Genomic DNA, 12,725 nt, shown 5'->3' on the forward strand with positions numbered 1-12,725 from the left:
GCCTCAGAACAGCTGGGTACATTTTCATTTTATACACACAATGGTCATTTCTCCACCATTGTCACTTGTTAAATGTGATGAAAGACTGAACGATTCAGTAATTAGTTAAATATAATTTCATAATACAATTTTAAAAAGACGTGACAGTCACTGGTGAAGGAATTGCTTATGAACTTGTTTCTACACAGTCAACATTGTAGAAGTTCAGGGCATATACCACATTTTTGGGGTTCTCTACGTCCACGGGTGAGTTGTTGGATAAGACATGGTGAGAAACATATTGTGGCAGCACTGCCACCACACCTGAAACGAGACGTTTTAGTACAAAGTCAAGATAAGATTGGCAATGTTATTCAAATATTCATTAAACCAATGACATTTTTATGACATTCCAAGACTTGTTACCCTTGTGGTTGCTGTGAGACACACACACTTTCTTAAACTGCCAGAAAAGTTCAAATTTTCTGTATTGATGTAGGTAGAGGGGTTCTGTTGTCACTACATCCTGAATTTTTCTTCACCTTTTCCACAAACTGCCCCTTAACTGATGGTCAATATGTATCAGATGTATCAGAAGTACTATCCCACCAAAACAAACCACCCATGTACTTTAAATACCCAATATATGCTACTTTCTGATCCACGTCATTATACTCCACATTGTGATGTCACATGGTTATACAGGAAGTGCTCTACTGAGTTTTTAAATCTCCATACACCATCACTACAATCATTTGAATAATTTCAGCTCTGGAACCGCCCAGCTCCACTAAACAGAAAGTAAAAATGGTAGCAATCAACTGAAAGACTGCTTCATGACATCACAAGGTGGAACAGCATTTTGAGCTGTGGGGATGTAGACACACTACTAAGGAGGAACAAGTCCAAGTATGTTTTTTTTTGGAGGCAACACATTCCAACGTGACTAAAAGCTCACAAGAGTCAATGTGGCACAATATAAGCCCTTTAATGCTGTACTGTGGAAACATGCAGGTGGGTGATTACCTCCACATCAGAAACATTGTAGTGCACTTTAAAAGAGAAGTTAAACACAGGCCTAAAAAGGTGTGTGCTGCATTCACTCACCCTCTTTAACTTTGGAGTCCACCTTGGCGACCAGGGACTCGAGCACCTTAACTACATTCTTCAGCTCAGGCACATGAAGTTCTAAAAACAACATAACAAATCACATTACCACGTGAATAATCCATTTCTTAAATATACTAGCCTACATTATAAGAGCAATACCGTACCTTTAGGGACACTCACAAGTCCGCCCCAGCTCAGATTCACGAGCTTCCCCCTTTTTTCTCCTCTTCCTCTTATTCTCTTTTTTTGTTGCTGCTGTGGGTAGATCTAACGTTGTTTAATACTGCTCTTACAGAATTGTATTCTATGTGTGAAAGAGAATGTAAAAACCTTTTATGAATTAAAAAAATTGTTAAACCAGTAAGTACCAAATAAAGTTGTATATTTTTCCAGTTCATATCTGTTACCTTTTATAATTTACCTGTTCCCTTCTTAGTGTGGACCCTATTTATATTTTTAAGGCCTTCTGCCCTGGTGCCACATTTAGAAGAAAGCATGTCCAAACTTGACTCTTTTTTTAGTTGATATTTTTTGATAAGAGAACAGGGTGGCTACTTTAATTATAATAAATATGAAAATTAAGTAGTTAAAGCCATATATCTTGCTTTGTGTATTTGATGTCTGATAATGACAAAATGGATTTAAAGATCACAAATTTGCTCACCTGTTGTAGTTCCACCCAAGTCCTTTCTGGTCAGATTGCATTAAAACAAAGCTCAGATTAAAGTAATTTGAGTAATAGAGCTTCAGACAGAGCAGTGCCTACGTTAGCGTCACACCTCAGAGAATGTTGATGTCAGCTGCAGGGTATCAAGATTTGAACTTGCACTACATGTACATGACCGAACAACTCATGCTTGGAGTTCTTATTTCTGGACTGAACCAGGACTAGAGACTGAACTAAAACCATTCGATCATCTAGGTATTCTGCCGCAAATCTAACACAAGTCATTGCTCAACTAGTTCAAGTACACAATAAAACCAATACACTTTGTGTATTGTATTGTATTGTAAAAAGTGGCTCGTTACTCCACTTCTGCCTCGGGAGCTCAAATTGATGCATTTAAACTGGAACAGTGCTTTGTAGTCGTGCACTTGAGTTTGTCAAAAGGTTAAAACTTAGAGCTAGTCCAGAGGTCCAGGCATTTAGTCGGCTAGCATGAGTCCGTGGCAGGAAATTGACGGCTGGTGCGGCGCCTTGTCCCCAGCGGGTCTTAGGACTGCCCAAGGACCTTCTGAACAAAGAAACAACCAGGTGTGAGAGGGAGACACATTCAGTTAAAGTTAATCCAGTTAAAGACCCAATTTAACATTAACCCCTTTAATATTTCTGATGAGTCCTGTAAGTGCCATGTGGTGATCTGCTTCTTACTAATCTAAAAAAAGAGACAACCAGGTTTGAGCAAGAGAGAGAGGAAGGAGGTTCAAAGAGTTTCTAAGTAATAAGCACTACCCCCACCTGCCAATTGCATGGCCACTGACCCACACTAAACAAAGAAAAAACACCCATTTAAGGTGGCAGAGAAACGATACTATTACCCCTGTAATTATCCTCCCCTTTAAAAATTGTTATTGTCCCAGTGGCCGCTGTCCGTGGTGCTAGAGGTCCTTCAGCTGTCTTGGAGGCAGGCCCTTCGTAGATCGTGGTTCCAAGTCACCACAGTGAGCAGCAACAGCACGGTCAGGAAAGTCTTGTGGAGTAGCAGCAGCGTCCTGGGGAGCAGCAGGCGTGTGTAGGCTTGTTTCACAGAGGAGCCAGTGGACTTGCATTCCGAGTTGGCACTTGTGCATTACGATGGAGTTCCCCGTTTATGTGAACAGACAAGGGTCCAGCAACAAAGAGAAAATACTCTAAGTCTAGTTGTTTGACCACAACATATGACTTCTGTTCCCACCTGTCAGCCAACTTACCCCGGCACTTTGCCCTCATGTCTTTTAGCAACACCCTGTCCCCTGGGATGAGTGGGGAGTCCTGTGCCTTGTGGTCATAATGGTGCTTTTGTCTGGCCATCTCAGAGTCTCTGTGCTTGCTGGCTTTACTGAAGGCATATTGTAGGCGTCTTTGATGGCACTCTACCCAACTGTCCACAGAAGAGCACCCAACATTGTGTCTGTCAAACCTAAAATCCAATCCTGGGGGAGGTCACATGCATCGTTGCAACCTTTGCAAACTTCAACTGAGACCAGACCCTGCGCTCCTCAAACTCATAACATTTCTACTACACCAGTCTGATCTTTGGGAAATGCTCTCACAAACGTCTTGTGACTTTCCATGTTCATATGTTAGAATAATTGTATGTGTTATCCCATATTTTCTATATATTGTTTTTTGGTGTGAATAATGTTTTGTGCTTAATAACTATGCAGTGACCTGTCACCCACTCTGCACACCGCTAAAACAATGACTTAGTCAGCTCTTTTCTGAGAAAGAGGACGGCTCTCACTTTGCTGGGAAAGAGGACAGCTCTCAAGGTTGGCAGAAAGAAGGGGACGTGCTGGAGGGGACGTGCTGTTCCTAAAGATGCTACAACAAAGATGCTACAACAATGATGCTACACCTTATCGGCCACCTGCTGCTGAATAGACATATTTGCACAATGAAATCATGTCTGATGTTTCTACTGTTTTTTGCTGTTTTCAACCCCTCTCCCTTAGAGAAACACCCATTGTAACTAGGGACCACCCTAAGAAAATAAAAAGAGGAGGCGGCTCTGAGTGCATCGGGGCGGGTGGAGACTGCTGTAACTGATCGCACTCTCCGTCTGTCCTCCTCGTGAGTAAATCCTCATTAATCTCTTGTCTTTCTTCTTACTTTTGCAATGTTTAGGTGGGCTTAAACCTGACATTAACTGTTTATCCCTTTTGGATTTCACCATGTTACACAAAAAAACAACCAATATTTGAGCAAACTACCCTTTTAACAATACCTAGATCGTGATTACGATGAGTTTATTCAAAGAAATGTGCCTTTGTGCATTCATGCTTTCCTTTCAATGCAAAATTAAACCATAAGACAACAGCCAGAGATTAGGACACTCAGGCTACATCAGGCTGAGTGACTTTTTAAACTAATTGTACTTTTCAGAGTACTTACCTAGCAGTACTTTTACTTGAGTAATATACATAGTTGAAGTAACAGTACTCTTACTATACCCCCCTGGTAAATAGCCATTGTCTGTTGAAATAAAGATTTACTCAGTAATCGAGTACCTCTTGTAGTGCCTAAAGCAGTAGCCAACTTGTCTGTACTCTGCAAATAAAACTGAGCTTGAAACGTGACAAATTCACTGGACTGGTTCAGAATTATATAAAGGTTAGATAAACCAATCAAAATATATAAATAACTGCACACTGGCCACTGTTGATATTGCGCTCCAGACTGTTAGACAATTAGAAGCCAAGTCTAAATGACCTGGACATGCACACAGACACACAGACAATCTCAATTTACTCCCATTATTAAAATCCAGATTCAAAACCCATTTATTTGAATGTGCCTACCCCAATTAATGCACTCAGGTATTGTTTGTTTTTATTGTTTTTCATTGTGTATCTTAATTGTTGTTGGTATGGTGTCCTTGAGTGCCCAGAAAGGCGTCTTTAAATAAAGTGCATTATTATTATATATATATTCTAACATATCGCTGTGTTCAAATTAAATTTAAGAAAAGTGAGTGAGAATTGTTTTGTTGTTTGTTTTGTCTGAAACAGCAGACTTATTTGTAGAATAACTTGAAAAGCAGATTTTCTCCACTGGTGTGTCTTTGACAGCTTTATTATGAAGTTTGTCATTATCAAACCTATTTTCACTTTGAAACAGCATGCAGACACCAGAGGGATAGCCCCAGATACTTTTGCCAAATCTCCAGGAGTAACAGGGATGTTGTGGGGATGTGCCCCCTGGCAGCTAGGTGGCGCTGTTTCTATTGGACCACAGTGTTTTAACTGACGCCTAACACCTAATCTAGGAAACAGGTAAAATCATTAAACTAAACTGAGAAACACAGAAATGAATATTGATCGATATGCCTTTATGGTCCTTTAGAGGAGTGGGGGATATATCCACTTCAGTTTGTCTTTGTTAAAACCTTTAGAGAAAAAAATTTACTCTTAACTGACCAGATCTTGATTTGTTTCTCTAAGTAATGTTTTTAGGGTACTTCATTCTCCAGATATCTTCAAGGTTAAATTGATCCATAAATGCAGAAAACAGAGTTGGATTTGTAGATTGACTATTTCTCAGGAAACACTGCCCCCTACTGACAAACACACAAACCATTTTCATTCACTTCGTGTCTCTTTGGTCAACTCTTTTAGGACAGGCATACGGAATGTACAAGACTACAGTCCTTATTTCTCCCATTTTCACACATGAGAATCTAAGCAGCCTGTAGATGACTAGAGGTATGGGCAAATCCAGTTTTGAAAGTCCCCCCCAAAACATGCCTACACAGTACAGTGAGTATTTGCCATTTTATTTTAATTGCACAGTTTTTCTTAAAATTTGGAATTGCATCTTGTTCTATTAGATCATTTTACTTGTCAAGTAGAAATGTACTCAGATCATAACACGAAATCAAGTTAGTGTGGAAGAACACACAACCAAATCAGCAATCCAATTTAAATCCATTTTGTATTTTGTCATAATCAGACAAATACACAAAGATATATGGAATTAATTTTCTTTAAATTTTATTTTCAAATCCTTAAAGTACCCAGCCATTGTCTTGTCAAAAATATTTAGTTATTCAACTTAAAAAAAACATGGAGGGGCTGTCTCTAATCATACACTACACCTGTCAAAAGTATGGACATGCCTTCTTCTAAATGTCGTGGCACTGGGGCAGAAGGTCTTAAAAAATATAAATGGGCTCCAATTTTGCTCACTCATCCCAATTTGTAAACCATAAATGTTGTACAACAACACCACTAAGAAGGCAACAGGTAAATTATAAAAGGCAAGCAGGTAAGCATGAGGCAACAGATATGAACTGGGAAAATATACAATTTTATTTGGTACTTACTGGTTTAAGGCAAATTTAAAAAAAAACAACCATTTAATTCAAGAAAGATTTTTACATTCGCTCTTTCACACACAGAATAAAAATCAACGAGAACAGTCTAAAACAACGTTAGATCTGCTCGTTGAAGCAGGTCCAATACCCACAGCAGCTGGGAAGGATGGAAAGAAAAAGAATCAAGGACGAGGAGAAGAAAAAGAGGCTCGTGGAGTCTCCAAGCCTAAAAAGTAATGATTTGGAATTTAGAGTATGAACTATTCCAAGTCATACGTAGCAGGACAGAACTCCGGGCATAACTACACATACCAAAGTTCCAAGGATGCGCCGCGCGCTCAGACGCACCCAGCGCAGACAGTGGGTGTCATCTGGGCGCCCCACCTACACACAGCGCTGGATGAATGACTTCAGATACAACAGTGTGTTGTCACTGAGTGGAGTCGAACCCTCACCCAGCGAACAGACAGAACGTGTGCAGCACGAGGCTGGAGGTGTCCTCGTGCACGGAGAAGCTCTGGACGCCACGCGCTGCAAAACAGCACCAGTTAAATATTTATTTTCATATCCATTTGGAATCACAAAATAACTTACGTTTAGAGGAAAGCACGGTTACTCGTTTAGATACACTGGCGAATGAATGAGTGAGGCTCGCATCATACTCACGGACACACGCACCGCGGGACACATTCATCAGGTTTTAGACCCGAGAAAGGGGAATTTGAAGCGATATTAAAGCTTAATCCGGCGCTCGTGCTACTGCACTGCTCCTAGATAGCGGGTGACGTCAGAGGGGAGTAAGAGTTCGAGCAGGTGAGGGACTCTGCCTTTTAAAGGTTCAGGTCACCGCAATAGGCTCCCGCAGCGCACGCGCTCACGCCCATATAAAGTGTCGTTACGCTCATGGACGTCAGGTGTGACACTTGGAGCTAACTGTTGCATACTGACTCTACTGACTGGACCATTCTCCTGGACACCGGCGAAATGGGACCAGTGTGGGTTTGGTGTTGCTTTCTACTCAGTCTTGGAACATTCACAGGTAAATCCCCTTTTTAAGAAATATAAAATTAAATCCTAGAAACTGTGAAACTGACGTATTTTGTTTAATAGTTGGCAAGGTGCAGGTAGCGAGCTGGGGTGAAGTTGTAAGTGTCCCGAAAGGTACGGTATTGCTATTATAATGTAGGCTAATATATTTCAGAAATGTTGGATTATTCACGTGGTAATGTGATTTGCGATGTTGTTTTAGAACTTCATGTGTCTGAGCTGAAGAATGTAGTTAAGGTGCTCGAGTCCCTGGTCGCCAAGGTGGATCCCGAAGTTAAAGAGGGTGAGTGAATGCAGCACACACCTTTTTAGGCCTGTATTTAATTTCTCTTTTAAAGTGCACTATAACTTTTCTGATGTGGAGGTAATCACACATGCTCCTTTTTTATTGGTGTGTCTAAATCTCCAAAGCTCAAACTACTGCTTCATGGCATCACAAGGTGAAACGGCATTTTAAGTTGACAGCTACCTTTTACTGAAATTATTGTCGTGATTGTGTATGGAGATTAAAAACTCAGTGGAGCAATTCCTGTATGTGTTTACCACGTGACATCACAATGTGAACAGGGTGTTTTCAGTTTGGGAGAAAAAAGAAACATAGCCTAAAATATACAGGGTTTGTGTGTGTGAACTGAAACGCAACATAACTCTTTTTGAGGAAGCATAATTCTAACCTGTTTAAATACTAGATAGAAAATGGTTTAATATGGGCCTTCTAGTGTGTGTTTTAATTTTTTATTTTTTTTAAAGCACACATTTAAAGATTACTCCATTGCTCTGGTCCACCTTGTGATAATTTTGGAATTGCCAGTCTCTACTGAACTAATGGTGAACGGCCATCTTCAAGGCTCAAATGATTCTAGTGAAGTGTATAGCGTTTACACACACACTGGGGCACTTCCTCTATTACCACATGACCTCACAATGTGGAGTATAATGACATGGATCAGAAAGTAGCATATATTGGGTATTTAAAGTACATGGGTGGGTTTTTGTTTTGGTGGGATAGTACTTTTAAATCTGATACATATTGACTATCAGTAAAGTAAGTAAAAGTTGAAGAAAAAAGCAGGGTGTAGTGATAACAGAACCCTTCCTTCTACCTACATCAATACAGAAAATTTTGAACTTTTCTGGCAGTTTAAACCTTCACTTCACAAAACAAAGGTGCATGTGTGTGCTTTTTTTTGAATATTTGAAAAACATTGCCAACATTAACTTGACTCTGTGCTAAAACTTTTCCTTTCAGTTGAACTGGAAAGCAATCAAGTGGAAGCAGCGTTAGAAAGTGTTTCTCACCACGTCTTTAATGAGACTGCACACGCTGTGGCTTCAGGGAACCCCAGAAATGTGGTATCTGCCTTTTGAACTTCTACAATGTTCACTGTGTAGAAATTAATTTATATAAGCAAGCAAATTTCCACCTGCATTTAATTGACGAGTGAATGTCACAACTTTAAAATTGTATTATAAAATGTTAAATGTGATGCAATAATTACCAAGTGACAGAACAGCTGAGTACACTTACAAAAAAAAAATTGTAGTGGAACTACCTTCTTCTGACCATCATTCTAAGTGACATCTGTCTGTCAACAGAACAACACCTTGAATGACAGCGGGGGCAATGGTAATGCCGGCAGCCGCGGCAACACCACCACCCACAACGACGGCGGCAGCCTAGGCAACCGCGGGAACACCACAACCCAGAACGATGGCGGCAGCCTAGGCAACCGACCCAGAACGACGGCGGCAGCCAAGGCAACCGCGGCAACGGCACCACGACCCAGAACGACGCCGGCAGCCAAGGCAACCGCGGCAACGGCACACCACGACCCCACAACGACGGCGGCAGCCAAGGCAACCGCGGCAACGGCACCCACGACCCAGCGACGGCGGCAGCCTAAGGCAACCGCGGCAACGGCACCACGACCCACGAACGACGGCGGCAGCCAAGGCAACCGCGGCAACGGCACCACGACCCACAACGACGGCGGCAGCCAAGGCAACGCGCACGGCACCACGACCCAAACGACGGCGGCAGCCTAGGCAACCGCGGGAACACCCACGACCCAGAACGACGCCGGCGGCAGCCAAGGCAACCGCGGCAACGGCACCACCACCCACAACGACGGCGGCAGCCAAGGCAACCGCGGGAACACCACCCACAACGACGGCGGCAGCCTAGGCAACCGCGGGAACACCACGACCCAGAACGACGCCGGCAACACCACCACCACCCACAACGACGGCGGCAGCCAAGGCAACCGCGGCAACGGCACCACGACCCACAACGACGGCGGCAGCCAAGGCAACCGCGGCAACGGCACCACGACCCACAACGACGGCGGCAGCCAAGGCAACCGCGGCAACGGCACCACGACCCACAACGACGGCGGCAGCCAAGGCAACCGCGGCAACGGCACCAACACCCACAACGACGGCGGCAGCCAGGGCGGCAACCGCGGCAACGGCACCACGACCCACAGAACGGCACGGCCAGGCAACCCACACCACCCACAACGACGGCGGCAGCCAAGGCAACCGCGGCAACGGCAACGGCACACCACGACCACAACGACGCGCGGCAACAACCGCGGCAACGGCACCACGACCCACAACGACGCCGGCAACCACACGACCACACAACGACCGCGCAACGGCACCACGACCCACGACGGCGGCGGCAGCAACGGCACCACGACCCACAACGACGGCGGCAACGCACCACGACCCACAACCGGGCGCAACGGCAGGCCACAAACGACGCGGCAACGCACCACGACCCACAACGACGGCGGCAACGGCAACCACGACCCACAACGACCCACGAACGACGCGGCGGCAGCCAAGGCAACCGCGGCAACGGCACCACGACCCACAACGACGGCGGCAGCCAAGGCAACCGCGGCAACGGCACCACGACCACAACGACGGCGGCAGCCAAGGCAACCGCGGCGCGGCAACGGCACCACCGACCCACAACGGCAACGCGGCAGCCAAGGCAACCGCGGCAACGGCACCACGACCACAACGACGGCGCCAGCCAACCCACCACCCCACAACGACGGCGGCAGCCTAGGCAACCGCGGGAACACCACGACCCAGAACGACGCGGCACACACCACCACCCACAACGACGGCGGCAGCCTAGGCAACCGCGGGAACACCACGACCCAGAACGACGCCGGCAACACCACCACGACCCACAACGACGGCGGCAGCCAAGGCAACCGCGGCAACGGCACCACGACCCACAACGACGGCGGCAGCCAAGGCAACCGCGGCAACGGCACCACGACCCACACGACGGGCGGCAGCCAAGGCAACCGCGGCAACGGCACCACGACCCACAACGACGGCGGCAGCCAAGGCAACCGCGGCAACGGCACCACGACCCAGAACGACGGCCGGCAACACCACACACGACCACAACGACGGCGGCAGCAAGGCAACCGCGGCAACGGCACCACGACCACAACGACGGCGGCAGCCAAGGCAACCGCGGGAACACCACCCACAACGACGGCGGCAGCCAAGGCAACCGCGGCAACGGCACCACGACCCACAACGACGGCGGCAGCCTAGGCAACCGCGGGAACACCACGACCACAACGACGCGGCAGCCAAGGCAACCGCGGCAACGGCACCACGACCACAACGACGGCGGCAGCCTAGGCAACCGCGGGAACACCACGACCAGAACGACGCCGGCAACCACCACCACCACCACAACGACGGCGGCAGCCAAGGCAACCGCGGCAACGGCACCACGACCCAGAACGACGGCGGCAACACCACCACGACACCACAACGACGGCGGCAGCCAAGGCAACCGCGGCAACGGCACCACGACCCACAACGACGGCGGCAACCGCACAACGGCACCACACCCACAACGACGGCGGCAGCCTAGGCAACCGCAACCACGACCCACAACGACGGCGGCAGCCAAGGCAACCGCGGCAACGGCACCACGACCCACAACGACGGCGGCAGCCGCAGCAACGACACCACGACCCACAACGACGGCGGCAGCCTAGGCAACCGCGGGAACACACACGACCCAGAACGACGCCGGCAACACCACCACCACCACACAACGACGGCGGCAGCCAAGGCAACCGCGGAACACCACGACCCAGAACCGCAACGGCAACACACCACACCCACACGACGGCGGCAGCCAAGGCAACCGCGGCAACGGCACCACGACCCACAACGACGGCGGCAGCCAAGGCAACCGCGGCAACGGCACCACGACCCACAACGACGGCGGCAGCCAAGGCAACCGCGGCAACGGCACCACGACCCACAACGACGGCGGCAGCCAAGGCAACCGCGGCAACCCGCAACGGCAACCACCACCCACAACGACGGCGGCAGCCTAGGCAACCGCGGGAACACCACGACCCAGAACGACGCCGGCAACGGCACCACGACCCACAACGACGGCGGCAGCCAAGGCAACCGCGGGCAACGGCACCACGACCCACAACGACGCGGCAGGGCAAACGCACCACACCACGAACGACGCGGCAGCCAAGCAACCGCGGCAACGCCACGACAACCGCAGGCAACACCACCACGACCACAACGACGGCGGCAGCCAAGGCAACCGCGAAGGCAACGGCACCCAGCACCCCACAACGACGGCGGCAGCCTAGGCAACCGCGGCAACACCACCCACAACGACGGCGGCAGCCCAAGGCAACCGCGGCAACGGCACCACCACCCACAACGACGGCGGCAGCCTAGGCAACCGCGGGAACACCACGACCCAGAACGACGCCGGCAACACCACCACCACCACAACGCGCGGCAGCCAAGGCAACCGCGGCAACGGCCACGACCAGAACGACGCGCACCAGACCACCACCCGCACCCAACACCACGACGGCGCAGCCAAGGCAACCGCGGCAACGGCACCACGACCCACAACGACGGCGGCAGCCAAGGCAACCGCGGCAACGGCACCACGACCCACAACGACGGCGGCAGCCAAGGCAACCGCGGCAACGGCACCACCACCCACAACGACGGCGGCAGCCTAGGCAACCGCGGGAACACCACGACCCAGAACGACGCCGGCAACACCACCACCACCCACAACGACGGCGGCAGCCTAGGCAACCGCGGGAACACACCAACGACCCAGAACGACGCCGGCAACACCACCACGACCCACAACGACGGCGGCAGCCAAGGCAACCGCGGGCCAACGACGCACCACGACCCACAACGACGGCGGCAGCCTAGGCAACCGCGGGAACACCCACCCCACGACCGGCACAACGACGGCGGCAGCCAAGGCAACCGCGGCAACGGCACCACCACCCACAACGACGGCGGCAGCCTAGGCAACCGCGGGAACAACGGCACCACGACCCACCCAACGACGCGGCAGCCTAGGCAACCGCAGGGAACACCCCACAACAACGACGCAGCCTAGGCAACCGCGGGAACCCACGACCCAGAACGACGCCGCAACACCACCACCACCACAACGACGGGCGGCAGCCAAGGGCAACCGCGGGCAACGGCACCACGACCCACAACGACGCGGCAGCCAAGGCA

The 12,725-nt window shown here is 49.1% G+C and overlaps 1 long non-coding RNA gene across 1 annotated transcript; it reads right to left on the reverse strand.

The window, feature by feature from the left end:
• Positions 1-6,081: 6,081 nt before the first annotated feature.
• LOC129407924 (uncharacterized) lies at positions 6,082-6,891 on the reverse strand. The gene is made up of 3 exons (XR_008631779.1): positions 6,699-6,891; positions 6,417-6,635; positions 6,082-6,330 (listed from the first exon to the last, which is right to left on the reverse strand). It is a non-coding gene; the product is annotated as an uncharacterized LOC129407924 (long non-coding RNA).
• Positions 6,892-12,725: the final 5,834 nt, after the last annotated feature.

The sequence above is a fragment of the Boleophthalmus pectinirostris genome, unplaced genomic scaffold (genome assembly GCF_026225935.1).
Source record: "Boleophthalmus pectinirostris isolate CB_2022bp ecotype Guang Dong unplaced genomic scaffold, ASM2622593v1 HiC_scaffold_14, whole genome shotgun sequence".
Lineage (NCBI taxonomy): Eukaryota > Metazoa > Chordata > Actinopteri > Gobiiformes > Gobiidae > Boleophthalmus > Boleophthalmus pectinirostris.